Source organism: Scyliorhinus torazame, chromosome 4 (assembly GCF_047496885.1).
Source record: "Scyliorhinus torazame isolate Kashiwa2021f chromosome 4, sScyTor2.1, whole genome shotgun sequence".
In the NCBI taxonomy this organism is placed as follows: domain Eukaryota; kingdom Metazoa; phylum Chordata; class Chondrichthyes; order Carcharhiniformes; family Scyliorhinidae; genus Scyliorhinus; species Scyliorhinus torazame.
The window spans coordinates 212,201,002-212,228,239 of NC_092710.1; the positions used below are offsets into that span (position 1 = coordinate 212,201,002).

At 45.8% G+C, this 27,238-nt stretch overlaps 1 long non-coding RNA gene across 1 annotated transcript in view; it reads left to right on the plus strand.

Annotated features, from left to right (window-relative positions):
• Positions 1-26,504, plus strand: part of LOC140410735 (uncharacterized) — a 118,602-nt gene extending 92,098 nt beyond the window's left edge. The window contains exon 3 of the long non-coding RNA XR_011940720.1: positions 26,052-26,504. This is a non-coding gene — a long non-coding RNA (uncharacterized lncRNA). The remainder of the gene's footprint in view (positions 1-26,051) is intronic.
• Positions 26,505-27,238: the final 734 nt, after the last annotated feature.

Consider the following 27,238-nt stretch of genomic DNA (forward strand, 5'->3'; position numbering starts at 1 on the left):
GCAGCGAGACTTTGGCGATCGCGGGCCGGAGAATCACCGACCGGCGCGGCGCAATTCCCATCCCGCTGAATCTCCGGTGCCGGAGAATTCGGCGGCCGGCGGGGGCGGGATTCACACCGCCCTGTGGCGATTCTCCGACCCAGCGGGGAGTCGGAGAATCCTGCCCCGATCAAATATTCTCATAGGGATCCAGTAGCAGTATACAGATCCTGTATCAATATAGAGATTTAGTACCTATAGAGATCCTGCAGCAGAGTTGGGAACTTGTATCAGTGTGTGGATCTAGTATCGGTACCGAGATCCTGAATCAGTACAGGGATTAAGTATCAGTATAGAGATCCTGTATTAGTATTGGGGTTCTGTATCAGTAAACAGACCCTGCACCAATATCGAGATTCAGTATCAGTATTGAGATTCAATATCTATACAGAGATCCTGTATCAGTACAGGAATCCACTATCAGTATCAAGGTCCTGCATCAGTATAGGAATCCGGTATCAGTAAAGGGATTCTGTATCAGTGTGGAAGTCCAAGATCAGTATAGGGATTCTGTATCAGTACAGGGATCCTGTATCAGTGAGGGAATCCAGAATTTGTGGAGGCCAATTGATGAGTGGCAGTTCTTTCTGCAACTGGCACAGAATAATAACATTGGTCCAAGATCGACTGAGGATTTTTCCTTCTCCACCACCTTATTATTTTATTGTCCTCGGCTTCCTGGCTACTTTTCTCCAGGTGCTCCGGCCAGCAACGAGGTCTTCCGATGCATCGACTCCAACCTCAATCAACGTCAAGTCTTGCTTTCCGTCATCCTTGTAACTGTTTTATAGCTGAGTCTGCAATATCACTATGTCATTCATATAGTAGTCCACTGTATGACTTCAATGTTCTTGAATTAAGGGACTCGCAAAGAGTGGAGCACAAACATTTCACAGAGGGGCTATGTGTAATTTTTCAGGACAGAAGAATGAGCACGGCATTGAAACTGCTGAGAAATTAACTCATCTCTCACATCTCTTGCTGCAGGTTTTGAGGTGGCTTCCCTTCAACGGCTGTTTCCTTGTCTTCCAATGATCTCCCTCATCCAATGAGAACCTCTGCTAGTTTACTGCCCTTCCCAAATAGAATTCGCTCTGTATGGCAAGGTTGTGCAGGGTGGAGAACAGTGCTATGAATCAGGAGGTTCTTTATGGGGAGAACTGTAGGGAGCTCCCCCCACCTCTCCCACCCAAGCTGCTCCAGACTCCTGAATCTCTGCTCCAGTAGCTCAGTAATCATCTGGGTGATCTCATATCATGGATTATACGTGTGTGGCTCAGTTGTGATGGGCTTGCAGAGAGATGTCATGAGCCACAGAGAATGGATGTCCCATGTCTCCCAGAAGCCACTCTGTCAAATTGTTGAAGAGTTGAATACTATACAGATGCTTCCAGTTTGCTGGCTAAACACATCAAAACTGCTGCCTAGTACATTGCACAAACTTGCATGATGCTGACTCTGTGGTCAAAGGTGTTGATGCCCCTGGTTCTCCAATGCCAATGCAATTCAAATGGTTTATCATCAGGGAAATAATCTAATCCCTGACTATATTACAGACCTCAATGATATTCCCTCGAAAACTGCACTGTTCCAGTTTATAAAGCCCTAGCCTGATGATGAAAAGTCCTTAAACTTAAGTAACCCTCTTCTCAAACATTTTCAGTCTCTAGCCCCCAAGATGTGAAAGGTCCAAACTGGAACCTTTGAAATTGGCTAGCCAAAGACTTACACCAGGAAAAGGTTGTACTTCTAATTTTATATATAACTGCCCATAACCTAATAATCTATTCACTATTGCAACTGGCTTGTGGCACTGGTCATAGTCCTTCAATAATTCATGAATTGCAATCCCAAGTGCTTCCCCACTCGGCAGCTTTGAGTTCACAGGATGGTTGGAAGTGCGTTTACCTAAATGTATCATGCTGCACTTATCTATAATAAAAGACATCTGCCAGATACTGACCCATTCACCTATGGTGTATAGATCCACCTGCAAACTATTTTTTAATCAATTTTTTCAAACTCCCACACATATGTTTGTGCCACTAGAAAATATGTGGATTGTTCACATGAATGCCTTCATCCAGATCATTAATAAAGATAGAGAAGAGCAGCTACCTTAATACAGATCTCTGTGGGTCTCCACTAATGATCCAGAGAGGATTGATTACCTCATGCCTGAGGCAAAAGGGCTCCATTTAGACTTGCAAAATTAATTTTTCTTTTCCTCCCAGGGGCACTGAAGGTTCAGCTTTTCCTGTTCTACTTTATAAAATGAGATTGGGGTGGGCTCCTGTGAGATGCCCTTGTTAGTCCCATCCATGTAAATGCCCCAGCTCCACAGCTTCTGACAAGTTTAGGACTAAACATGTGGGTTCAACATTCTTTGAGCAGCAGAGTAGCCCCCAAAGAACTCAAGACCATCTGTTCATATTAAGATATTTGTGTAATGATAATTTGAATACTACCTTTTTGAATGATTTAAAAGTACCTATTCATTGTTATTTCCTTTTATTTGTGTATTAAAATATGTTGTTTGAACCATGAATTCCACTCCATAATTTCTACTACCATTACTGAAATCTGTAATGTAAGCATAGAATTCATCATATTAAAGCAAATCCCAAGTAGATTCTAACATCATTTCTGACTTGGAGTGCTGACTGATAAATTTTACCCACCTAAAAGACTCCCGTGATTCTCGTATTACGCATTCAATTGTGTTAGATCATTATTTCATTCCATCTGTGCTCTGCCCAGCTTATTGTCTGCTGATGTTTCATTCTGAGCTGTTTACTTGGCAGTAGTGGTTTGCCATTGCCTTTTACTCACAGGGGCAATGTAAGGAGGCAGGTCCCATGTCTACTCAGCAAGAACGGGAATCAAATCAACACTGTTGATGTTATCCTGAAATGCACATTAGCCGTAGGTAATCGTAGAATTTACAATCATAGAATTTACAGTGCAGAAGGAGGTCATTCGGCTCATTGAGTCTGCACCGGCCCTTGCAAAGAGCACCCTACTTAAGCCCACACCTCCACCCTATCCCCATAATCCAGTAACCCCACCTAACTTTTTGGACACTAAGGGCAATTTAGCATGGCCAGTTCACCTAACCTGCACATTTTGGACTGTGGGAGGAAACTGGAGCACCAGGGCGAAGCCCACGCTGACAAGGGGAGAACATGCAGACTCTGCATGGACAGTGACCCAAGCCGGAAATCGATCCTGGGGCCCTAGAGCTGTGAAGCATCAGTGCTAACCATTGTGCAAACGGAACTAATTGAGTCCCTTCATATCCTTATTTTTTAAAATCCATTTACAAAACGTGGGTGTTGCCCATTCGTAACTGCCCTCCATTTCACAGGGCATTTGAGAGTCAACCACATTGTTGTAGATCTGGAGTCACATGTAGGCCAGACCAGGTGGGGATGTCAGATTTCCTTCCCTAAAGGGCATTAGTGAACCAGATGGGTTTTTACAACTATCAACAATAGTTTAATTGTCATCATTAGATTTTTAATTCTAATTTTTTATTGAATTCAAATATTACCATCTGCCATAGTGGGATTCAAATCCGGGTCTCCAGAGGTCCCTGGGTCTCTGGATTACTAGTCCAGTGACAATACTACCGTCTCCCATAAAGCAAGTGAATAAAATGATAAACATCTATTAAACCAAATCAGTGCCTTACAATCAACATGGGATAGAGTGTATGCTCTAACACCTATTTCTGACCCATCAACTGCTAAAATGAAACAAAGCTAAAATGAAACAAATGAAACAAAACATCTACTAAATTCTAACTTATAATTACTGATGCACTATCAATTACGACGAGACGAGAGGAGAATGTAATCGAGGCTTTATTAAGCAGAGATGTGTGGCCTCCTACAGCAGCTTACAAAATGGCTGCTGTTCGGAGAGCACACACATTTATACTCCGCCTCCTGGGCGGAGCCAGCAGGCAGGGATCTAGCCCCGTACCTGGAGTACAGGGGCCTTACCGTAATACCCATATATACAATATAATACAACAATGTGACTACCACATTCAACCCCTGTTAAAAATGAGTCCAGCGGGGGTGGTGGAAAACTATATACATACAGATTGGTTTTAAAATTACAGAGAAGGTTACAAATTTAGACGATCGGGCACCTTGATCAGTCGGTGAGAGCGCCGCAGTGCTGGTGGCGACTCAGGTGTCGGCTTGGTCTTCGGTGACTCCAGGAGTGTGTCGAAATCCTCTTCATCCCCGGGTGGGAGCAAGGGGAGGACGGATTGTCCTGGAGTGGGGGCTGTGATGGGGTGCGCCGGGGGAGGGGAGGGTGGCGCCGGGGCAGGGGGAGGGTGTGTGGGGACCCAGCTGGTGCCAGATCCCTGAGGGAGACTGGGTCTTGGCGGCCGTCGGGGTACGCTACGTAGGCGTACTGCGGGTTCGCATGGAGTAGCTGTACTCTCTCAACCAACGTGTCCGCCTTGTGGAGCCGCACGTGCTTGCGGAGTAGAACGGGTCCTGGAGCTGCCAGCCACGTTGGGAGCGAAACCCCGGAGGTGGACTTCCTGGGGAAGGCAAAGAGACATTCATGGGGGGTTTCGTTGGTCCGTGCACAGGAACGACCGAATGGAGTGAAGTGCGTCGGGGAGGACCTCCTGCCAGCGGGAGGCCGGGAGATTTCTGGACCGTAGGGCCAGCTGGACGGCCCTCCAGACTGTCCCATTCTCCCGCTCCACCTGCCCGTTTCCCCGGGGGTTGTAGCTGGTCGTCCTGCTCGAGGCAATGCCCCTGTTGAGCAGGTACTGGCGCAGCTCCTCGCTCATAAATGAGGATCCCCGGTCGCTGTGGACGTAGGCGGGGAAACGGAACAGAACGGAGATGGTGTTGAGCGCTTTGATGACGGTGGCAGACGTCATATTGGGGCATGGGATGGTGAAGAGCAATCGGGAATACTCGTCAACCACATTAAGAAAGTATGTGTTTCGGTTGGTGGAGGGGAGGGGCCCTTTGAAGTCCACGCTGAGGCGTTCAAAGGGGCGGGAGGCCTTCACCAGGCGTGCACGGTCTGGTCAGTAGAAGTGCGGTTTACACTCCGCGCAGACAAGAACAAAGAAAAGTACAGCACAGGAATAGGCCCTTCGGCCCTCCAAGCCCGTGCCAACCATGCTGCCCGACTAAACTACAATCTTCTACACTTCCTGGGTCCGTATCCCTCTATTCCCATCCTATTCATGTATTTGTCAAGATGCCCCTTAAATGTCACTATCGTCCCCGCTTCGACCACCTCCTCCGGCAGCAAGTTCCAGGCACCCACTACCCTCTGTGTAAAAAACTTGCCTCATACATCTACTCTAAACCTTGCCCCACGCACCTTAAACCTATGGCCCCTAGTAATTGATCCATCTACCCTGGGGAAAAGCCTCTGACTATCCACTCTGTCTATGCCCCTCATAATTTTGTAGACCTCTATCAGGTCGCCCCTCAACCTCCGTCGTTCCAGTGAGAACAAACCAAGTTTATTCAACCGCTCCTCATAGCTAATGCCCTCCATACCAGGCAACATCCTGGTAAATCTCTTCTGCACCCTCGCTAAAGCCTCCACATCCTTCTGGTAGTGTGGCGACCAGAATTGAACACTATACTCCAAGTGTGGCCTAACTAAGGTTCTGTACAGCTGCAACATGACTTGCCAATTCTTATACTCAATGCCCAGGCCAATGAAGGCAAGCATGCCATATGCCTTCTTGACTATCTTCTCCACCTGTGTTGCCCCTTTCAATGACCTGTGGACCTGTACTCCTAGATCTCTTTGACTTTCAATACTCTTGAGGGTTCTACCATTCACTGTATATTCCCTACCTGCATTAGACCTTCCAAAATGCATTACCTCACATTTGTCCGGATTAAACTCCATCTGCCATCTCTCCGCCCAAGTCTCCAAACAATCTAAATCCTGCTGTATCCTCTGACAGTCCTCATCGCTATCCGCAATTCCACCAACCTTTGTGTCGTCTGCAAACTTACTAATCAGACCAGTTACCTCCAAATCATTTATATATACTACGAACGGGCAGGAGTCCTGAGGCGGGTAAGATGGCGGCACCCATAGGCCGCACGTGTCTTGGGGAAGGCAAGATGGCGGCGCCCTCGGGCCGCATGTGTCCTGGGGCAGGCAAGATGGCGGTTCTCATTGGTTCTGAGGCAAGCAAGATGGCGGCACCCACGGGCAACACGTGTTGTGAGAGGAGCAAGATGGCGGCGCTCACGGGCCGCATGTGGTCTGAGCAGAGGAAGATGGCGGCGCCCATTAGCTGCACGTGGGGGATGCTGGGACAATAGCGGCGAGTGAGCGGGCCTAGCACACTGCAGCAAAATGTCTCTCCTTGCCACAGGCCTTGCAGAGCGCGCTCTGTACCAGGCAGCTCTGCCGGGGGTGTTTTGTCTGTCAGCAGAAGTAGCACTTGGGTCCCCCGGGGTTGGTTGGCTGCCGTGCGGCGCAGGCGTGGGGTTGGCTGAGGGTGGTCACTGATGGGGTCCACGATGGGATGGCCGCTAGCGGGGTCCACGATGCACCGGGGGGGGGGGGTGCGTGCGGTTGGGGGCATAAGCCTGTATATTGCATGAGGCGACCGTGAGCGAGAGTGCCAGTTTCTTGGTCGCCGCAAGGTCAAGCGTGGCCCCTTCTAAGAGGCACTGGCGGATGTAGTCAGACTCTATGCCCGTAAGGAACGCATCTCTCATTAGCAGGTTTGAATGTTCAGTGGCTGAAGCGGCCTGGCAGTCACAATCTCTCACCAGGGCGAGCAGAGCACGCCAGAAATCTTCCACAGACTCTTCGGGAAGTTGGTGCCGTGTGGACAGGAGGTGCCTGGCGTAGATCTTGTTGGTCTGCTGGGCGTAATTCTCCTTCAGTAGCGCCATGGCCTCTGCGTAGGTAGGCGCGTCCTGGACGAGGGGAAAAACGTTGGAGCTCAGCCATGTGTACAGAATCTGGAGCTTCTGTGCTTCTGGGATTGGGACTGGCGCAGACCTGATGTATGCTTCAAAGCAAGCTAGCCAATGATGGAAGTCCTTTTTGGCATTGTCTGCTTGAGGATGCAGCTCCAGGCGATCCGGCTTGATGTGGAGATCCATCTCTGAAAAATCTCGGTGTAATAAATTGATGCACTATCAATTACGACGACGAGTGACTAGAATGTAATCGAGGCTTTATTACACAGAGATGTGTGGCCTCCTGCAGCAGCTTATGGAATGGCTGCTGTTCGGAGAGCACACACGTTTATACTCCACCTCCTGGGCAGAGCCAGCAGGCAGGCATCTACCCCCGTACTGTAGTAAAGGGGCCTTACCTGTAATTACTGTGTAATTATATGCAGAAACACATTAGCACGATCAGGGTGGGACAAAGAGAAATTATTTTATTTTCATACTGCTCAGAATCTTGCTGAAATGTTTATAAAAAGACAAAAATTGCTTGTTGAAGACTTGTTAAGCTTTCAAATCCAAATGCTGGAATCTCCAACTGCACGATATGGAAACAAAAATGCTCAGCATCAGGTAGAGCTAACTGGAGAAAAGTTCTGTTCTGTCAGTTCATGGCCCCTGATGTGCATTTCCAGAAGCAATTCTGGCATTGGTTTACCTTTGGGAGCAGAGAGCAGCAGGGCCTGCAAGGGACAGCCCTACTCGCAAGGAAGATAAATACAGCGGGAGGCTTGGGGCCTTCACTTGTCTTTGGGAGCAAAGAACAGCCGAACCTACGAGTGACAGCCTGTACCTGGAAGGAGGATAAATACAGCATGAGGCTCAGGAGTGGAGACCAGCCCTCTCGAGGCACAGGAACTGTTCAGGCAGTGCGCTGAGTTTGAAAAAAGTTCAAGGCTGACATCACAGGAAAGTGATAATCTGATTAGTTGGTGAGTAACTGACATTAGGGACCATCTTTAAATATCTGAACGTGTGGCTGGAGGGATCGTACAGGAGGGCGAGCTTTAGGTACTTGGGTCATTGGGATCACTTCTGGGGCAGATGGGACCTGTATAAGGAGGATGGGTTGCACCTGAATTAGAGGGGGACAAATACCCTAACAGGAAGGATTGTTCATGCTACTGGAAAGGCTTTGGAAGGGGGATGGAATCCACAGTAATGTACAATGGGTGAGAAGGTGGAGTAAAATATAGAGGATAAACCAGGCAAGCCCAGTGGGCAGAGCAGACAGGGGTATGATGAGGCACATGGGAGGATTGGTAGGCTAAACAGCATTTATTTCAATGCAAGGAGCCTGATGGGTAAGACTGATGAACTCAGTGTTGACCAGCACATGGAATTGTGACATTATTGCAATCACAGGTACTTGGTTGAAAGAAGGGCTGGACTGGCAGCTAAATGTCCCAGGGTATAGATGTTTCACGCATGATACAGGGAGAGGTAAAAGGGGGAGGAATTGCATTATTAATTAGGGAGTACATCACAGCAGTACTCAGTGATGATGTCTTAGTAGGTTCCTCAAATGAAACCATATGGGTAGAACCTAGTAACGAAAAGGGGGTGATCACATTGCTGGGAGTATGTAGCAGGCCCCCAAAAAGTCAGGGAGCGATAGAAGGGCAGGTAAGGAGGCAAATCTCTGAGAATTGTAAGACGAATTATGTAGTAATAGTAGGGGATTTCAACTTCCCAATATTAACTGGGATAGTCAAAATGTGAAAGGCTTAGAGGGGGCGGAATCCTTAAAATGCATCCAATGAAAGATATTTATGCCAATACGTATGAAGTCCTATGAGGGAGGGGGTGGTGCTGGGTCTTGTTTTAGGGAATTAATCCAGGCATGTGTTTGAAGTTTCACTGGTGGAGCATTTTGGAAACACTGACCATAACTCAAGAAAATTTAAAGTAGTTATAGAAAGAGACAAAGATAGAACGGAAATTAAGGTTCTGAATTGGGGAAGGGCCAATTTCAGTAAAAAAAGACAGGATCTGTCCAAAGTTAACTGGGAGCAGCTACTTGTAGGAAAGTCTACATCAGTGCAGCGGATTTGTTCAAAAAGAAAATAGAGAGGTACAGAAACAACATGTGCCCGTGAAAGTGAAATGTAGGAGAAACAGGTACAGAGAACCCAAGGCGCCAAGGGTTATCTAGGGTTGGATAAGGCAAAAAAAGGAGGCTTATGGCAGATATCGAGGGCTCAAAACAGCAGAAGCACTAGAGGAGTATAGAAAGTCCAGGGGCTTATTTAAGAAAGAAATTAGGAAAGCGAAGAGAGGGCATAAGAAAAAATAACTGGTGGGTAAAATAACAGAAAATCCAAAGGTGTTTTATAAGTATATTAAGGGCAGGAAGTTGACCAGGTTAAGAATAGGGACTATTAGGGACCAATGGGCAATTTGAATGTGGAACCGGATGACATAGGTGAAGTTTTAAATGAGTACTTTGCATCTGTGTTCACGACGGAGAAGGGTGATGTAGGAGTAGAAATCAGGGAGGCACATTGTGATTTACTTGACTGATTTAACATTGAGAGGGAGGAGATTTCCAGTTTTAATGGGCCTAAAAGAGGATGAATCCCCAGGGCCAGATGAGATGCAACCTAGGTTGTTGAAGGAGGCAGGGGAGGAGATTTCAGCAGCTGTGATAAAAACTTTCAAATGTTCTCTGGCCACAGAAGAGGTGCCAGAGGACTGGAGGACAGTTAATGTGGTGCGATTATTCAAGAAGGGAAGCAGAGACAAATCAGGAAATTAGAAGCCTGTGAGTCTAACTTCAGTGGTAGGGAAACTACTGGAAAAACATCTGAGGGACATAATTAATCTCCACTAAGGGGCTGGTTTAGGACAGGGCTAAAGAGCTGGCTTTTAAAGCAGACCAAGGCAGGCCAATAGCACGGTTCAATTCCCGCACCAGCCTCTCCGAACAGGCGCCAGAATGTGGCAACTCGGGGCTTTTCACAGTAACTTCATTTGAAGCCTACTTGTGACAATAAGCGATTTTCATTTCATTTCATTTCACTTGGCGAGGCAAGGATTAATCAAGGATAGTTAGCGTGGTTTTGTCAAAGGGAGATCATGTCTTACAAATTTGATTGAAATTTTTGAGAAGATGACTAGATATGCAGATGAGAGTAGTGCAGTTAATGTAGCCAACATATACTTCAGCAGGGCTTTTGACAAGGTCCCACAAGGGAGGCTGATGAAGAAGTTAAGAGACAATGTGACCCAGGGCAGTTTGGCAAACTGGATCCAAACTGGCTTAGTGGATGGATGGCTGGATGGATTTGTTTATGGATGGATTTGTTTATTGTATCGAGGTACAATGAAAAGTATTTTTCTGTGAGCAGCTCAAACAGATCATTTAGCACATGAAATGAAAAGAAAATAAAATACTTAATAAGGCAACACAAGGTACCTAAAAGGTAATGGTAGGAGCCAGAGGCTGTGGTTGAAGGTTGTTTTTGTGATCTGTGCCCAGTGGTGTTCCACAGGGATTGTGCTGGGTCACTTGTTGTCTGTGCTGTACATTAATGATCTGGATGTGAATGTAGGAGGTGTGAAGTAAATTTGAAGATGACACAAAAACTGGTGGATATTTCAGCTACCAAGATAGACTGGATGGGCTGGCATTTTCCCTGGAAAAAAGGCTGGGGGGACCCGATTGAGGTGTTTAAAATTATGAGGGATATAGATAGGATGAATGGGAAGGTACATTTCCCCTTAATGGAGGAATCAGTAACCAGGCAGCATAGATTTAAGGTAAGGGGCAGGAGATTTAGAGGAGATATGAGCACAAGATTTTCATCCAGAGGGTTCTTGGAATATGGAACTCACTGCCTGAATGGGTGGTTGAGGGGGTAACACTCACAACTTTTAAGAAATATACAAGGCTATGGGCCAAGACCTAGAAAATGGGATTAAAATAGATAGGTGCTTGATGGCTGACGTGGGCGTGATGGGTCGAAGGGCCTCTTTCTGTGCTGTAAAACTCTATAACTCTAATAGTGGGAAGCTACACTTGAAATGTTTGGGGCATTCAAATAAGGTGCTACAGGCACCGAGTTGATATCAGAACAACTTGTTACATCAACTTCCTAGGTTACACCTGATAGGTGACTTAAAAGTAAGGTCACCCAGAGAAATATGATACATTACAGTTCCTTCAGACCTCTACACACCTCCTGAATGATATTTGTGAACACTTTCTAGGGCAGCAACGAGAACTAATAGGCTCTATGGAGACTGAGGGAAGTACTAATGGGAATTGCAGAGGCACTGACCATGATTTTTCCTTTGACTCAGGGGTGTTTCCATAAGACTTTATAGTTGCAAATTATGTCTAACTAACTTGTTGGAGTTTTTTGATGAGGTAACAGAGAGGGTTGATGAGGGTAACGCTGTTGAAGTGGTATACATAGACTTCCAAAAGGTATTTGACACAGTGCCGCACAAATGACTTGTGAGAAAAGTTACAGCTCATCGAATAAAAGGGAAAGCAGTAACATGGTTAACAAATTGGCTGAATGATAGTAAAACAGAGGGTAGTGGCTATTGGAGTTTTTCAGGTTGGGGAAGGTTTGTGTTATAACCTGCCTACTTACCATTGGCTGGGGACTAATGACAATCCCACAATCCTGTGGGAGTATGAGCTTCCCCAATGACGGGGCGGAGAAACCACTAGTAAACTCCTAGTATAAATAAAGCTGGCCAGTTTAGGAACCAGCAGGAAGGAGTGTGCAGCAAGGGAAGTTGCTGCTGCTGTTATATATATATATATATATATATATATATGTTATTGTAAATAAATGTTATTACTTTGTATCCTTAAAACTCGTGCTGGATTCTTCGTGGCCCTCACAAAACTGGCGACGAAGGTTAAAGTGAATAGCTGTCTACACTGCTGAAGCCACCTCCCTGGATTTTTGTTGGATACAGGTTGGAAGTTGTTTTCTATTATACCATGCCTCTGTACGGACGTTTGGATGTTTTTGATGCTGCGCTGGAAAGCTGGAACCAGTACACACAACGGATGCGTTACTATTTCCAGGCAAACAATATCACCAAAAACGAGCGCCAGGTGGTCATATTGCTCACCGCCTGTGGCCGGCATACGTTTGGGGTGATTAGGAGCCTTACGTACCCAGCTGCGCCGGACACCAAAACGTTTGATGAACTTGTGAATATAGTGGGGCAACATTTTAACCCAACCCCGTCCACGATAGTCCAGCGTTACCGGTTTAATACCGCTGAGAGGACCCCTGGAGAATCCCTTGCCGATTTTCTATCCAGGCTACGCAGGATTGCGGAGTACTGTGACTATGGTGAGACCTTGTCAGAAATGTTACGCGACCGTTTGGTTTGCGGTATTAACAATGCGGCCACCCAGAGAAAGTTGTTAGATGAGCCAACATTGACTTTTCAACAGGCCATTCAAATAGCATTGTCCCGAGAGAGCGCAGAACGAGGAGTGCAGGAGCTACAGGGAATGGAAGTGCATGCCTTGGGGCACAACCCCTTCCATCCGAAAACATCCCCCCGCACTCCTGCGGTACATTGGGCGAGGCAACGTCCGGACCGATGCCAGTGGCCGTCGGACATTCCTCCCCGAAGGGAGCCTTCTCCAGAACCAATGGATAAGGAGCCATGTCCGTGTCAGACTTGTAGGCGCCGGCCCCGTCGCGGACGGCGGTCCTGGGGGCGCCAGAGTGTCGTTCTGACCGAAACTGGGACCAGCCCAGGGGCCATAACTGGGACCAGCCCAGGGGCCGTACCTTCCATGTGGATGAAACTGCGGCGACTACTCCTGAGGACGTGGAGACGGAGGACGACTGCCTGCAGTTGCATTGTGTGGCAGCTCCCCGTGTGGCCCCCATTAAGGTGACAGTATGGGTCAATGGCCACCCGCTTGAGATGGAGTTGGACACTGGCGCAGCGGTCTCCGTGATTGCCCAAAGGACATTCGACCGCATCAAGCAGGGTATACAGACCCTTACATTAACCGACTCACAGGCCAGGTTGGCCACCTACATGGGGGAACCACTGGACATTGCAGGAACTACAATGACCCCTGTTGTTTATGGACGCCAGGAGGGGCGTTTCCCACTTATCGTGGTGCGCGGCCATGGGCCCAGCCTGTTGGGTCGGGACTGGTTGCGCCATTTGCGGTTGCAATGGCAGCACATCCTCCAAACAGTTTATGAAGGGTTGACTGAGGTGCTAGGACGATACCCAGATGTATTCCAGCCTGGTTCGGGGAAAATAAAAGGGGCCGTAGCCCGTATCCAAGTCGAACCAGGAGCCGCGCCGCGCTATTTCCGGGTACGCCCGGTGCCTTACGCCTTGCTCGAGAAGGTAGAAGGGGAGCTCACTCGTTTGGAGAGTTTGGGTATTATCAGGCCCGTCCGTTTTGCTGACTGGGCAGCACCAATTGTACCTGTAATGAAGCCAGATGCCACAGTTCGCTTGTGTGGCGACTATAAACTTACAGTGAATACGGCTTCCCGACTCGACCGATATCCAATGCCTCGCATAGAGGATCTCTACGCGAAGCTTGCAGGTGGACTCTCGTTCACAAAATTAGATATGAGTCACGCCTACCTGCAGTTGGAGCTGGACCCTGCCTCCCGACCATATGTAATGATTAATACACACCGGGGCCTGTATGAATATACACGGTTGCCCTTTGGAGTATCCTCTGCCTGCGCAATTTTTCAACGTGTTATGGAGGGCATTTTGAGAGGTTTACCACGTGTTGCTGTCTACTTAGATGACGTTTTGATTACAGGGACGTCGGAGCAGGTACATTTGGAAGATCTGGATGCTGTCCTTAGACGCCTTTCGGAGGCTGGAGTCCGTTTACGTCGCACAAAGTGCGTATTTCAGGCAAAGGAAGTAGTCTACCTAGGTTATCGGGTGGACCGTGAAGGTTTGCACCCCGTCGCAGAGAAAGTGCATGCAATTCAACAGGCCCCCGCCCCGACTGACACTTCGCATCTTCGTTCTTTTCTCGGTCTCGTAAACTATTACGGGAAGTTCCTCCCCAATCTGGCAACTACGCTGGCCCTTTTGCACCTTCTGCTGAAGAAAAATCACACCTGGGTTTGGGGTCAGCCGCAAGAAACCGCTTTCCGGCGGGTAAAGCAACAATTGTCGTCGTCTGGGTTACTAACCCACTATGATCCTGGAAAGCCTTTGCTCGTCACATGTGATGCATCCCCGTATGGTATTGGGGCCGTCCTGTCCCACAAGACGGAGAGCGGGGCCGAGTGACCGGTAGCTTTCGCCTCCCGCACATTGACTGCAGCGGAGAAAAAGTACGCGTAGATCGAGAAGGAGGGCCTGGCAGTGGTTTTTGTGGTGAAACGCTTCCACCAGTACGTGTATGGCCGCCATTTCACTATCGTGACTGATCATAAGCCTCTGCTGGGACTTTTCAGAGAGGATATGCCAATACCGCCCATTGCTTCCGCACGGATCCAGCGCTGGGCTTTGTTGCTTGCTGCATACGAGTATTCTCTGGAGCACAAACCAGGTACGCAGATAGCAAATGCTGACGCACTGAGCCGATTGCCTTTATCGACTGGCCCCCATGTCGACCCCCACGACCGGTGAGGTGGTTGCAACCCTAAATTTTATGGACACCTTGCCTGTCACGGCATCACAGATCCATGAGTGGACCCAGACGGAGCCAGTCCTGTCAAAGGTTCGGCACATAGTCCTGTATGGTGGGCAGCATAGACAGCTCCCAGGCGAGTTGCGGGCATTTTCCTCCAAGCTGTCAGAATTCAGCGTGGAAGACGGCATCCTCTTGTGGGAGACGCGTGTGATTGTCCCGGAAAAAGGCCAGGAGCTGATACTAACAGACTTGCACAATGGGCATCCAGGTGTCACCAAAATGAAAATGTTGGCCCGGAGATATGTCTTGTGGCCAGGCCTTGACACCGACATTGAGAAGGTGGCCCAAAACTGCTCCATTTGCCAGGAGCATCAGAAGCTTCCGCCGGCCGTGCCCCTACATCACTGGGAATGGCCAGGGCGGCCTTGGGCATGCGTGCATGCAGATTTCGCAGGCCCTTTTCAGGGATCCATGTTCCTTCTATTAATTGACGCCCAGTCTAAATGGCTAGAGGTGCATAAGATAGAACATAGAACATAGAACATAGAACAATACAGCGCAGTACAGGCCCTTCGGCCCACGATGTTGCACCGAAACAAAAGCCATCTAACCTACACTATGCCATTGCAGGGGACAACGTCCTGCGCAACAATTGAAAAGATGCGTTTGTCGTTTAGTACGCATGGCCTCCCCGATGTGCTGGTCACGGATAACGGCACTCCATTCACGAGTGAGGAGTTTGCGAGGTTCACGAAGATGACCGGCATATGCCATATCCGCACTGCCCCTTACCACCTGGCTTCAAATGGGTTGGCAGAGCGCGCAGTGCAGACATTCAAAAGAGGCCTAAAGAAGCAGTCTTCCGGATCAATGGACACGAGACTGGCTCGCTTTTTGTTTACGTATAGGACCACCCCCCATGCGGTGACTGGGGTAGCTCCCGCAGAACTCCTAATGGGCCGGAGACTTCGCACCCGCCTTGGTATGGTTTTCCCGGACATTGGCGCAAAAGTACACCGCACACAAGAAGGGCAGGGACAGGGATTTTCTCGGCATCGGCCGATTTGGCAGTTTGCGCCCGGTGACCCAGTGTTCGTTCGGAATTTTGCTGGTGGTGCCCAGTGGGTTCCTGGTGTAATCTTTCACCAAACGGGCCCTATATCTTACCAGGTGCAAGCCCAGGGTCGTCTCCAGCGCAAACATGTAGACCACATTCGGTCCAGAAGACTATCCCCTCAAAAGATTCCCCGCCCCCAGAGCTCATTTCTACAGCCGCAGAGACCAGAGACAAGGGAACGTAGTCCTCACAATCTTCCACTGGTGCAGAACCGAATGGAGATAGAGACGCTGACATGACGGAGGCAGCAGACTCTGACTCCGAGATGGAGACACAGGATGCATCAGAGGGGGAATCCTCAGGTCCACGGGCCGTGGATGTACAACCGTTGCGCCGTTCATCACGGAAGCGCCGGTCTCCGTCTCGTTACACGCCACCTGATCTAGCTCCGCGTGCAAGTGATGTCCGGCCTGCGGCAAAACAAGTCCGACGCCCTCCTTCACCAGGGTCTTCGGTGGATTCCTTGGACTTTGGGGGGGAGGGATGTTATAACCTGCCTACTTACCATTGGCTGGGGACTAATGACAATCCCACAATCCTGTGGGAGTATGAGCTTCCCCCATGATGGGGGCGGAGAAACCATTAGTAAACTCCTAGTATAAATAAAGCTGGCCAGTTTAGGAACCAGCAGGAAGGAGTGTGCAGCAAGGGAAGTTGCTGCTGCTGTTATATATATATATATATATATATATATATGTTATTGTAAATAAATGTTATTACTTTGTATCCTTAAAACTCGTGCTGGAATCTTCGTGGCCCTCACAAAAGTTTTTAATTTCCCATGGTCACTGATGAGACCATTGCTCTTCATGATATATATTAGTGACTCAGATCTAGATGTAATTTCAAAATTTGTGGATGGTGAAAAATTTGGAAGCATTGCAAACTATGAGAAGGATAATGTAAAACTTCAAAAGCACATAGACAAATTGATGGAATGCGTGGACAAGTGGCAGATAAAATTCAATGCAGAGACATGTGAAGTCATTCATTTTGGTTGAAGAACACAGAGAGGCAATATAAAATAAAGAATAAAACTCTGATGGAGGGGCAGGAGCAGTGAAACCTGTGTGTATATGTGCATAATTCATTGCAGGTGGCAGAACATATTGGGAGAGTTATTAATAAAGGGTACAGTATTCTAGGCTTCATTAGTAAGGGCAAGCAGTACAAGAGATGCCGGTTATGTTGAATTTGTATAAGACACAACTGGAGTATTATGTCCAGTTTTGGGTGCCACACTTTAAGAAAGATATGAAGGTGTTGGAGAGAGTGCAGAAAATCTTAAGATTCATGAGAGTGGATGAGAGGAGATTTGATAGAGATATTCAAAATAAGGGCCGATTTAGCACAGTGGGCTAAACAGCTGGCTTGTAATGCAGAATAAGGCCAGCAGCGGGGTTCAATTCCCATACTGACCTCCCCGAAAAAGGCACCGGAATGTGGCGACTAGGGGCTTTTCACAGTAACTTCATTGAAGCCTACTTGTGCCAATAAGCGATGGTTATTATTATAAAATCATGAGAGGTCTGGACAGAGTAGACTGTTCCCACTTTTGAAAGGATTGAGAACAATAAGAGAAACAGATTTAAATCAATTGGCAAAAAAAATCACAAGTGACATGAGGAAAAACCTCTTCATGCAGCAAGTAGGTGGGGCCTGAGAGTGTGGTGGATGGAGGCAGGTTCAATTGAAGCATTCAAAAGGAGGGTAATTAAACGGTTATCAGAAACAAAGAATGTGCAGGGTTATGGGGAGGGGTCAGGGATGTGGAACTAAATTAATTGTTCATTCAGAGAGTTGGTGCAGATACAATGAGCCAAATTGCCTCCTTCTGCGCTGGAACAATTCTGTGATTCTGTGAACATAGAAAGATAATACAGTTAATTCATCGAATCGTAGAATCCCTACAGTGCAGACAGAGATTATTCAGCCCATCGAGTCTGCACTGACCCTTCGAAAGATCATCCTACCTAGGCTCAATCCCCCACCATATTCTTGCAACCCCACCCTAAGTGGCAATTTAACATGGCCAATCCACCTAACCTGCACATCTTTGGATGCGATGGAGAAAACAAACAGATGCAGAATCAAAAACATATCAAAACCTTTTTTTAAATGTGTTGCCGTGAATATACAATTATTACCATTATTAACATATTGTAATAATTTCCAAGATACAAAACTTTCTAGGTTTTTATTCTATGTGCTGATTTAGCTTTGTAAGGATTTGTAAACACTGTAAGCACTACCTAATTAGCACTGTAGAATATGGAAATAGGAGAGCCCCATTTACTTGGATCACATTCTTTTTAGTTTAATTTGAATTGTCAGTTAAGCCAAGGGAAAATAATAGTGTGGAAGTACACAAAACATGACTTTCTATGTGCAATTTCCTTTTCATGCTTTGCTCCTTGTTCTATCCATGCAGGAAAACTGAAAGTAAGTTGTATTAACTCTTGTGGGGTTGCTCGATAATGGCTTAATAGGAATGGCACTGACTGCACCAATTCATTACCACAGCTTCAAATGTGGTGCTTGCCGATGGTGAAACTGGCAAGAAGTGTTTTTTTACAGAAATGTAGTGCCTGCGTAATTCCACCGTGATTCTGTTGGTAAATGGAAACCAAGTTATATGTGGTTTTCTTTCTGTTGTGGCGCCTGTTTGTCATTAGAAACTATGAATGGATTCTTTGTCAGGAAATCACAGCTAAATAACTTGTGTACATACTGCTTATATTACTTTTGTAGTGGAATCAGTAATTGACTCCAGCAATTAGATTGAGTGAATTGCATTAGAGCCTAGATGTTTGTGCTCAAATATCTGGAAGAGGAGGTGCACCCATCACCTTTCCATTCAAAGGCAAGAGTCTGAGTCTTGGCTGTAACATATCTTGGCAAAAGTGGATTTCTGCCTAGCACCCAGCAAAGCTGCAAAGCCTGTGTGCATTGAGGTGGAGTCGATGCTCAGCAGGTGGGGGTGGGGGAAGGGGGGAGGCACTGCAAACTGGAGCAGGTTACATTCAAATTTGAAGCAATGGAATATCACCTCAAGTGTGTCTTACACTGCAGTCCAGCAGAGTGACTGCCTGATGACAGAATTACAACATGGTTACAGCACAGATGTAGGCCATTCGACCCATCATGTCCTTGCTTGCTCTCTGGGGAGTAATTTACCGTGTGTCATTACCTTGTCTTCTCCCTGTAGCCTTGCCTATTATTCCCTTTCGGCTAATAATCCAATTACCTCTCGAATGTCTTGATTGTACCTGCCTCCGCCATACTCAGGCAATGCATTCCAGTTCCAATTCCTTGACTTCAGAATCGAGGAATCAGCAGTGTTCCAGTCGCTGAAAAGAACACAATCCACTTTCATTCATTGCAAAACAAATAAAAGAAGGTCTTTATTGTAACAATTTTACTTGTTAATTGTAAATTTCTGTTACACTGTGTGAACAGAGGTGGGAGAATCTTCTAAACAGAATGGAAAGCTAACATTCATTGTAGAGGAGGAAGGAAGTGTTAAGTAATTTCAACCAATACAGTGATTATATAAATAATCAAAATAAATAATTGGATCTAAATAATTTTTTTTAAAGGAAAAGGATGGGATAGCTGGGACCCGTTGACTACAGTTCCTGTACAATGTGGGAACTCGTGGATAATCACATGTAAAGGAAAGCCTCATATTGCTCAAATTCAAACTCAATATTCTATTATTTATATTTTCTAAAAAAGTATAGCAAAATCATTTACAATTGTAATAACTGGGATTATCTAACTTGGCACTTTTTCCAATAGCATAGCAAAGAAATCATAAAAATACTTTATTTAGAAATTATAAAGTTCCTGCAATGCCTCCTCTAAAGAAAGGCAGTGAGAGGTACATAAAATACAGACCGTGTCAACAAATTATTTAGTTTTGGAGGATATACATTGGCTCAAGTTCTTTTTTGAGCAGCGAAATGTGCAAAGAAATATATTTTAAGAGACATGGTAGATTTTTCTGTTGATTACATCAAACTTATGAGAATAAGTTAGTTATCTTCTTCAGTTCTGTGCTGAATACAGGGTCTTTTGATTATTTGCTGAACCATAGCAAAATGCTGTGATTTGTTACAATGGCCAGGGTGAGGAGGAAGATCCTGCTTCAAGCTCAGCTGGAATGGGGGTTGAACCCTGTGCTGTTGATGTAGATCTGATCCACATGTGAATTGCCTAACCAACTGATCGAACTAAAAGGTATAAGTGATAAGAAATATGGATTGAGATCACTTATGCCAGATCTATGTCTATTGAACATTGTTAAGGCTTTCAAGCGACACCAGAAGAGCTTGCTAGCGAGGTCAGCCTAGGCTCAGTTGGTAGTACTCTTGCCTCTGCTGTTACAAACAGGGTAGAGACGCCGGGATGAATCCTCCTTGTTCCACCTCTCAACTGACCAAATACAAATGTGTTATTCAACAGAACAGAAGTATTTTGAACCCCTTGAGTGACGTGATAGTTAAGAATAGACAAATGACCAAATCTTTGTCAAAAATTAAAAAGAAGGATTAATGTTTATTACTCAACATCCAAAATGTATCCACAACAGCACCCACTCACACAGTCTCACAGACACACTCACAAGAAAAGGTGACAAGAGAGATGACATGCACTTAGGCCTTATAAGTCCCAAGATTCACTGTCACACCTGCTCCTTTTGAGATGAAGTATTGAAATGTTACATACCTTACATTCCCTTTTTTGGTCTGCTGAAGAAATGGAGGCTGGAGGTTAATAAAGATAGATTTGCAGTGGCTTACTGCTCACAGTAGAAGGTTTGTCTGACATAATTCCAGTCAAGGTGCAGTCGAACCCTAAAGTAAAACCCTGGTTTGGTTCCTCAAATATGTGGGTAAAGGCCAGCCCAGATTTTCTGCATCCTGATGGATTTTCGACATGGTCCTGTTCCTTTGCTGGTCTGGTAATCTTCTTCTTTCTCCTTCCTGCTCTTAAAAATGTGTCTGGTTATATGCCAATAATAAAAACAAAGTACTGCAGATGCTGGAAATCTGAAACAAAAACAGAACATGCTGTAAAATCGCGGCAAATCTGGCAGCATCTGTGGAGAGAGAAACAGAGTCCCACATAACTATTCTGAAAGAACTGCCAAAGCATCATAATAGTCTCAAACATTGTTTCTCTTGCCACAGAAGATGCCAGACCTGCTGGGTTTTTCCAGCATGTTCTGTTTTCATTTCTTATTATATGACCCTTATCAGACCTGGTTTCTGTCATGTGACCACAAATGGTCCCCGACAATGGGGGAGGAGGCAGAAAATCTTGCCCATTATCTCCGCTGATATAAATTTATCTAATGTCCTCGCTCTTTTATACCCAGGTTACCGTCTATTTCTGGTATGAAATGTGTGTCTTCTACTATGAAGGCAGGCTCAAAATGTTTGTTCAATGCCACTTTCTCATTTGCCTTGATAGTTTCTTCTGCACTTGCTTCTAAGGGACCAATGTTTACTCTAGATACTATCTTTATAAAAACTCTTACTATTTGTTTTTATATTTCTTACTAGTTTACCCTAATTTTCTATTATGTTCTCCCTTTTATTAATTTTTTGCTGGCCTTTTATTGGTTTCTAAAACATTTTCGAACCTCAGATTTGCTACTGTTTTTGCAACATTGAAAGCCTCTTCTTTTCATACTATGCTTAACTTCCTGATTGACCCACGGGTGGGTCTTTCTCGCTACATTTATGTTGTTCACTGGATTGTATTTTTGTTGAAGATTTTGAATTGTTTCTTCAAATGATTCCCACTCTTCATTTACCTCCATACCTTGTAATCTACTCAGTCAATTAACATTAGCTAGTTCTCCCCTTATACTGATGTAATTGGCTTTGTTTGTGGTTATTGTTTGCAATTTAAATATGTCATTTGCAAACTTAACATGGAATTGATTGGTATTATGATCACTATTACCCAGTGGATAATTTGCTGTAACATTATTAATTAACCATGCTTTATTACACAATACTAGATCTATAATTGATTCCACTTAGTACTGCTCCAAGAAACTATCACAGAAAGGTTCTACAAACTCATCTTCTAGACTATTCTTGCCAATTTGATTGTCCCAGTCTATGTGAAGATTAAAGTTCCCCATATTTATTAAATTTCCTTTGTTAGGCTCCAATAATTTCTTGAGTAACGCTTTGCCCAAGAGTATGACTACTGTTAGGGGACAACAAATTACACCCACCAATATTTTCCGGCTCTTGCTATTCCCAATCTCCAACTATATTGATTCTACTTCATGATCTTCAGAGACCAGATGCTTTTACAGTAATGTCTTTATGTCATCTTTTCCTATAAAGACTACCCCACTTCCTTTGCCATTCAATATCTTTCTGAAACATTGTGTACTCTGGAATATGAACTTCCCAACCTTTATCACCTTGTAAGCATGGCCAGGATTTTGAACCCTTGTTTGTAGTGGGCACGAATGGCGACGGGAGTGCAAAGTATCACGAGAATCCCAAAACACGATTTCCGCCAGTGGGATTTCCCTTTGTGATTGTGTCCACGCCCGCCACCCCCCCAAACATTATTCCTATGATGTAATGGGAATCCTGACATTCAAATCATTTACCTCTATGAAGGCAGCACGGTAGCATTGTGGATAGCACAATTGCTTCACAGCTCCAGGGTCCCAGGTTCGATTCCGGCTTGGGTCACTGTCTGTGCGGAGTCTGCACATCCTCCCCGTGTGTGTGTGGGTTTCCTCCGGGTGCTCCGGTTTCCTCCCACAGTCCAAAGATGTGCAGGTTAGGTGGATTGGCTATGATAAATTGCCCTTAGTGTCCAAAATTGTCCTTAGTGTTGGATGGGGTTACTGGGATATGGGGATAGGGTGGAAGTGTTGACCTTGGGTAGGGTGCTCTTTCCAAGAGCCGGTGCAGACTTGATGGACCAAATGGCCTCCTTCTGCACTGTAAATACTATGATAATCTATGATTTGTGCCACTAACTTATTTTGTGCATTCAAATAATTGATTGATTGATTGATTTAGTGTCATATGTACAGTGAAAAGTACTTTTATGTGGCCAAGGGAACGTACACAGTACGTTAACAGTACACAAAAAGAATAATCAACAATGAACATCGACAAATAGTGATTGGTTACGGTGCGGAACAACGGCCAAACATACGGCCAGCACGGTAGCATAGTGATTAGCACAATTGCTTCACAGCTCCAGGGTCCCAGGTTCGATTCCTGGCTTGGGTCACTGTCTGTGCGGAGTCTGCACGTTCTCCCCGTGTGTGTGTGTTTCCCCCGGGTGCTCCGGTTTCCTCCCACAGTCCAAAGATGTGCAGGTTAGGTGGATTGGCCATGCTAAATTGCCGTTAGTGTCCAAAATTGCCCTTAATTGGGTGGGGTTACTGGGTTATGGGGATAGGGTGGAGGTGTGCGGTTGGGTAGGGTGCTCTTTCCAAGAGCTGGTGCAGACTCGATGGGCCGAATGGCCTCCTTCTGCACTGTAAGTTCTATGAAATGTTCAAACAAAGAAAATACATGAGCAAGAGCAGCATAGGGTGTCGTGAATAAAGAATGGTTAATTTAATTTTTATAGTTCTATTCCCTGCAATGACCTTATTAGCTGTTGTACATTTTATGTTAAACTCTCTGTCCCTTCCTGTCTCACTCTGCTTGTCTTTATCCACCGCACTATAATGCTCTGATTTCCTGACTCTTTTCTTTGGATTTCTAAGACTCCATTCACCCTCGGTTAGTTTAAAGCCCTCTACACAGCCCCAGTTATACAATTGTCCAGCATACCCATCCCTGCCTGGTTCAAGTAGTCTATTCTAACAGAATAATTCGCTTCGCTGAATCCCGATACCAGTGCCCCATGAATCGAAACCCCATCTTCCTACACCCCTCCTTGAGCCACATTTGCGCAAGGCTCATGTAAGAATTTACCGGGTCTGGTTTAGCACAGTGGGCTAAACATCTGGCTTGTAATGCAGAACAAGGCCAGCAGCGTGCGTTCAATTCCAGTACCGGCCTCCCCGAACAGGCACCAGAATGTGGCGACTAGGGGCTTTTCACAGTAACTTTACTGAAGCCTGCTTGTGACAATAAGCGATTATTATTATTATTACAGATGATTACCTTTTATGCTCTGCATTTTAATTTGGACCCTGAATCATCAAATTCTCTTAGCAGAACATCATTCTTGGTTCTACCTATGTCGCTGGTCCCCACATGAACCATGACAACTGGCTCCTCTCACTCCAATTCCTCTCCAGCTGTGAGGAGATATCCTTAAATCTGGCACGAGGCAGGCAACATGACCTTAGGAGCTCGCGGTCGCAGCTGCAGTGAACAGGATATATCCCCCTAACAATACTGTCTCCTTTCACGACCACATTTCTCTTCACTCCACCTATTTGAATGGCATGCTTCACCATGGTCAGTCCACTCATCGGCCTTAAAGTCCTTCTCCTCATCCACACAGCTAGCAAGCAGTTTGTACCTGTTGGACAAAGTCAGGAACTGGGGCTCCTCAATCACTACATGCTGGGGCCCCATATCAGCCTGAAATGTAGTCACCTTCCCACCACCCCCTCCCCCCTCCCCCCCACCACCCTCATCCCTGGCCGTTGACCAACTTGAAAGCTCTACCAATTGAAGGGGTGTGATTGCCTCCTGGAATAAAGTGTACATGTAACCTGCCCCTTCCTGATGCATCACAAAGTCTGCAGCTCAGCCTCCAGCTCAATGACTCTGAGCCAAAGCTCCTCAAGTTGTTGACACTTACTAAAGACAGACACATGATGCACCATCTGCCCTGCCATCTTTATTATTTGTTAGTTCATTAATTACTTTTCCTTAATTAATTTATAATTTATAGACCCCACTACGCCCCATAACGTTTACAACTGCTATTAGACATTAATGCTATCAATACAACCTTTATTACACACCTTTAAAGGATAAAGGAGGAAAACACTCACTAACCAAACACTTACCCATTTCCCTGTGACCTCACACTTTGATAATTCCCCAAATGTGTTGATCCACAGACTGAGCTGGTTCTGCTCTTTAATGGACTCTCTCCTTTCTCTCTGCGACAAAGAACAAAGAACAAACAAAGAACAATACAGCACAGGAACAAACCCTTCGGCCCTCCAAGTCTGTACCGGTCACGATACCAACCTTGGCCAAAATCCTCAGCACTTCCTTGTGCAGTATTCCTCGATACCTATCCTATCCATATGTTTGTCAAGATGCCTTTTGAACGCCGTTAATGTATCTGCTTCCACACCCTCCCCTGGCAACGCGTTCCAGGCACACACCACCCTTCGCTTAAAAAACCTGCCTCGCACATCTCCTCTAAACTTTGCCCATGGACCGTAATCCTATGCCCCCCGGTGACTAAACCCTCCACCCTGGAAAAGAGTATTTGCCCATCCATTCTATTCATGCCCCTCATAATTTTGTAGACTTCTATCAGGTCACCCCTCAACCACCGTCTTTCTAATGAAAACAGTCCGAGTCTATTCAGCCTCTCCACATAGCTAACACCCTCCAGGGCAGGCAACATACTGGTAAACCTCTGCACCCTCTCCAAAGCCTCCACATCCTTCTGGTAGTGTGGTGACCAGAATTGTGCGCAATATTCCAAGTGCGGCCTTACCAAGGTTCTATACAACTGCAGCATGACTTGCCAGTTATTATACTCGATGCCCCGTCCTATGAAGACAAGCATTCTGTATGCTTTCTTGACTACCTTGTCCACTTGTGTTGCCACCTTCAAAGATCTGTGGACCTGCACACCCAGATTTCTCTAACTTTCTATATTCCTAAGAGTGTTGCCATTTACGGTATATTTGCACTCGGTGTTAGACCTACCACCTACCATTACCTCACATTTGTCCAGATTAAACTGCATTTGCCATTTCTCTGCCCAACTCACCAACCTGTCTATGTCCTGCTGTATCCTCTGACAATCCTCAACACCATCTGCCAGGCCACCTACCTTGGTGAACTTACTAATCAGACCAGCTACATTTTCCTCCAAATCGTTTATGTATACTACAAACAACCGAGGCCCCAGCACACGTCCCTGTGGAACACCACTAGTCACAACCTTCCATTCTTTAATAGACTCTTGCCTCTCTCTCCATGCTCTTTAGTGGGCTCTCGCCTGTCTCTATGCATGCTCTTTATTGGACTCTTTTCTCCCTCTCTCTCCATGCTCTTTAATGTCTTCTCTTTCTCTCTCTCTCTAGCCTTTAATGGATTAGATTGAACAGGATATGGTTTGAACAGGGAAGCTCTGCTTTTGGAGGCTCTGATTTACCAGAGAGACAGTGATGGACTGTGCCAATGACACCTGCAGGTAACATGCAGCATCAGATGGGCAATACGAACAGTATTAATAAGCAGCTGTATGCTTAAGTACTCTGACTCCCCTTCTTTAAAGAATGCTGAAATGTTGTCTTTTATGGAAAGTAGTTACTCTGGAATGGCAAACAAGGTCCTCATGTTTCAACATCTCCACTTCACCTGACAACAGAACTGTATTCCAATGTTTTCTAGCTCTATTCCACGACCAAGGAATTGATTTCCTACCTCCAAATTTGTTGGATCAGCATTTGAGTTTTTCGTTTGGAATTATTGTTTCGTTCCCAAAAACATTTTCAAATGCAAACAAAAGTATAATCTATTAAAAAACATCTGTTTTCGCCACTTTTTAATCACATTTTTAGCTTTATAAATTGCTTTGTGTACATTAATGAAGAGTCTTCTCCGTGTAAACTTGTCACATTGTAATTACACAATCTGACCATAAGATGGAGTGATTTTCTCTTTCAGCACCAGCACCATCTTAGATTTTGCCAAAGTAATTTTTCATCTAATTTCTTCCTTCAGGCAAGCATAATTTTCACTTTAAAATTTAACATTTTGTGTTTGTTATCACTTAGATATTGATCATCATCTCCTGCATGTTTTGCTTAAAGCTAAGTTATAGTTCTGCTCTTGTTACATGATGCTGCATGGCCCAATCGCCTCACACCCACCTTCTTCGTAGAATCCCTACAGCGCAGAAGGAAGCCATTCAGCCCATCAAATCTGTACCGACCCTACCTAGGCCCTATCCCCGTAGTCCCTCCTAATCTTTTGGACATTAAAGGGCAATTTAGCATGGCTAATCCACCTAACCTGCACATCTTTGGGAGGAAATCAGAGCACTCTGAGGAAACCCATGCAGACATAGAGGGAATGTACAAACACAACACAGACAGTCACCCGAGACCGGAATTGAACCCAGGTCCCTGGTGCCGTGAGGCAGCAGTGCTAACCACTGTACCACCATTCCGCCCACTTGACTGCTTCTGAGTTGGAGTGCTCCTTTGTTGTTAAACCCTAAGGATATTGCTAACCCTGCTACAGCTTTGGTGGCCCCCCTGCCTCA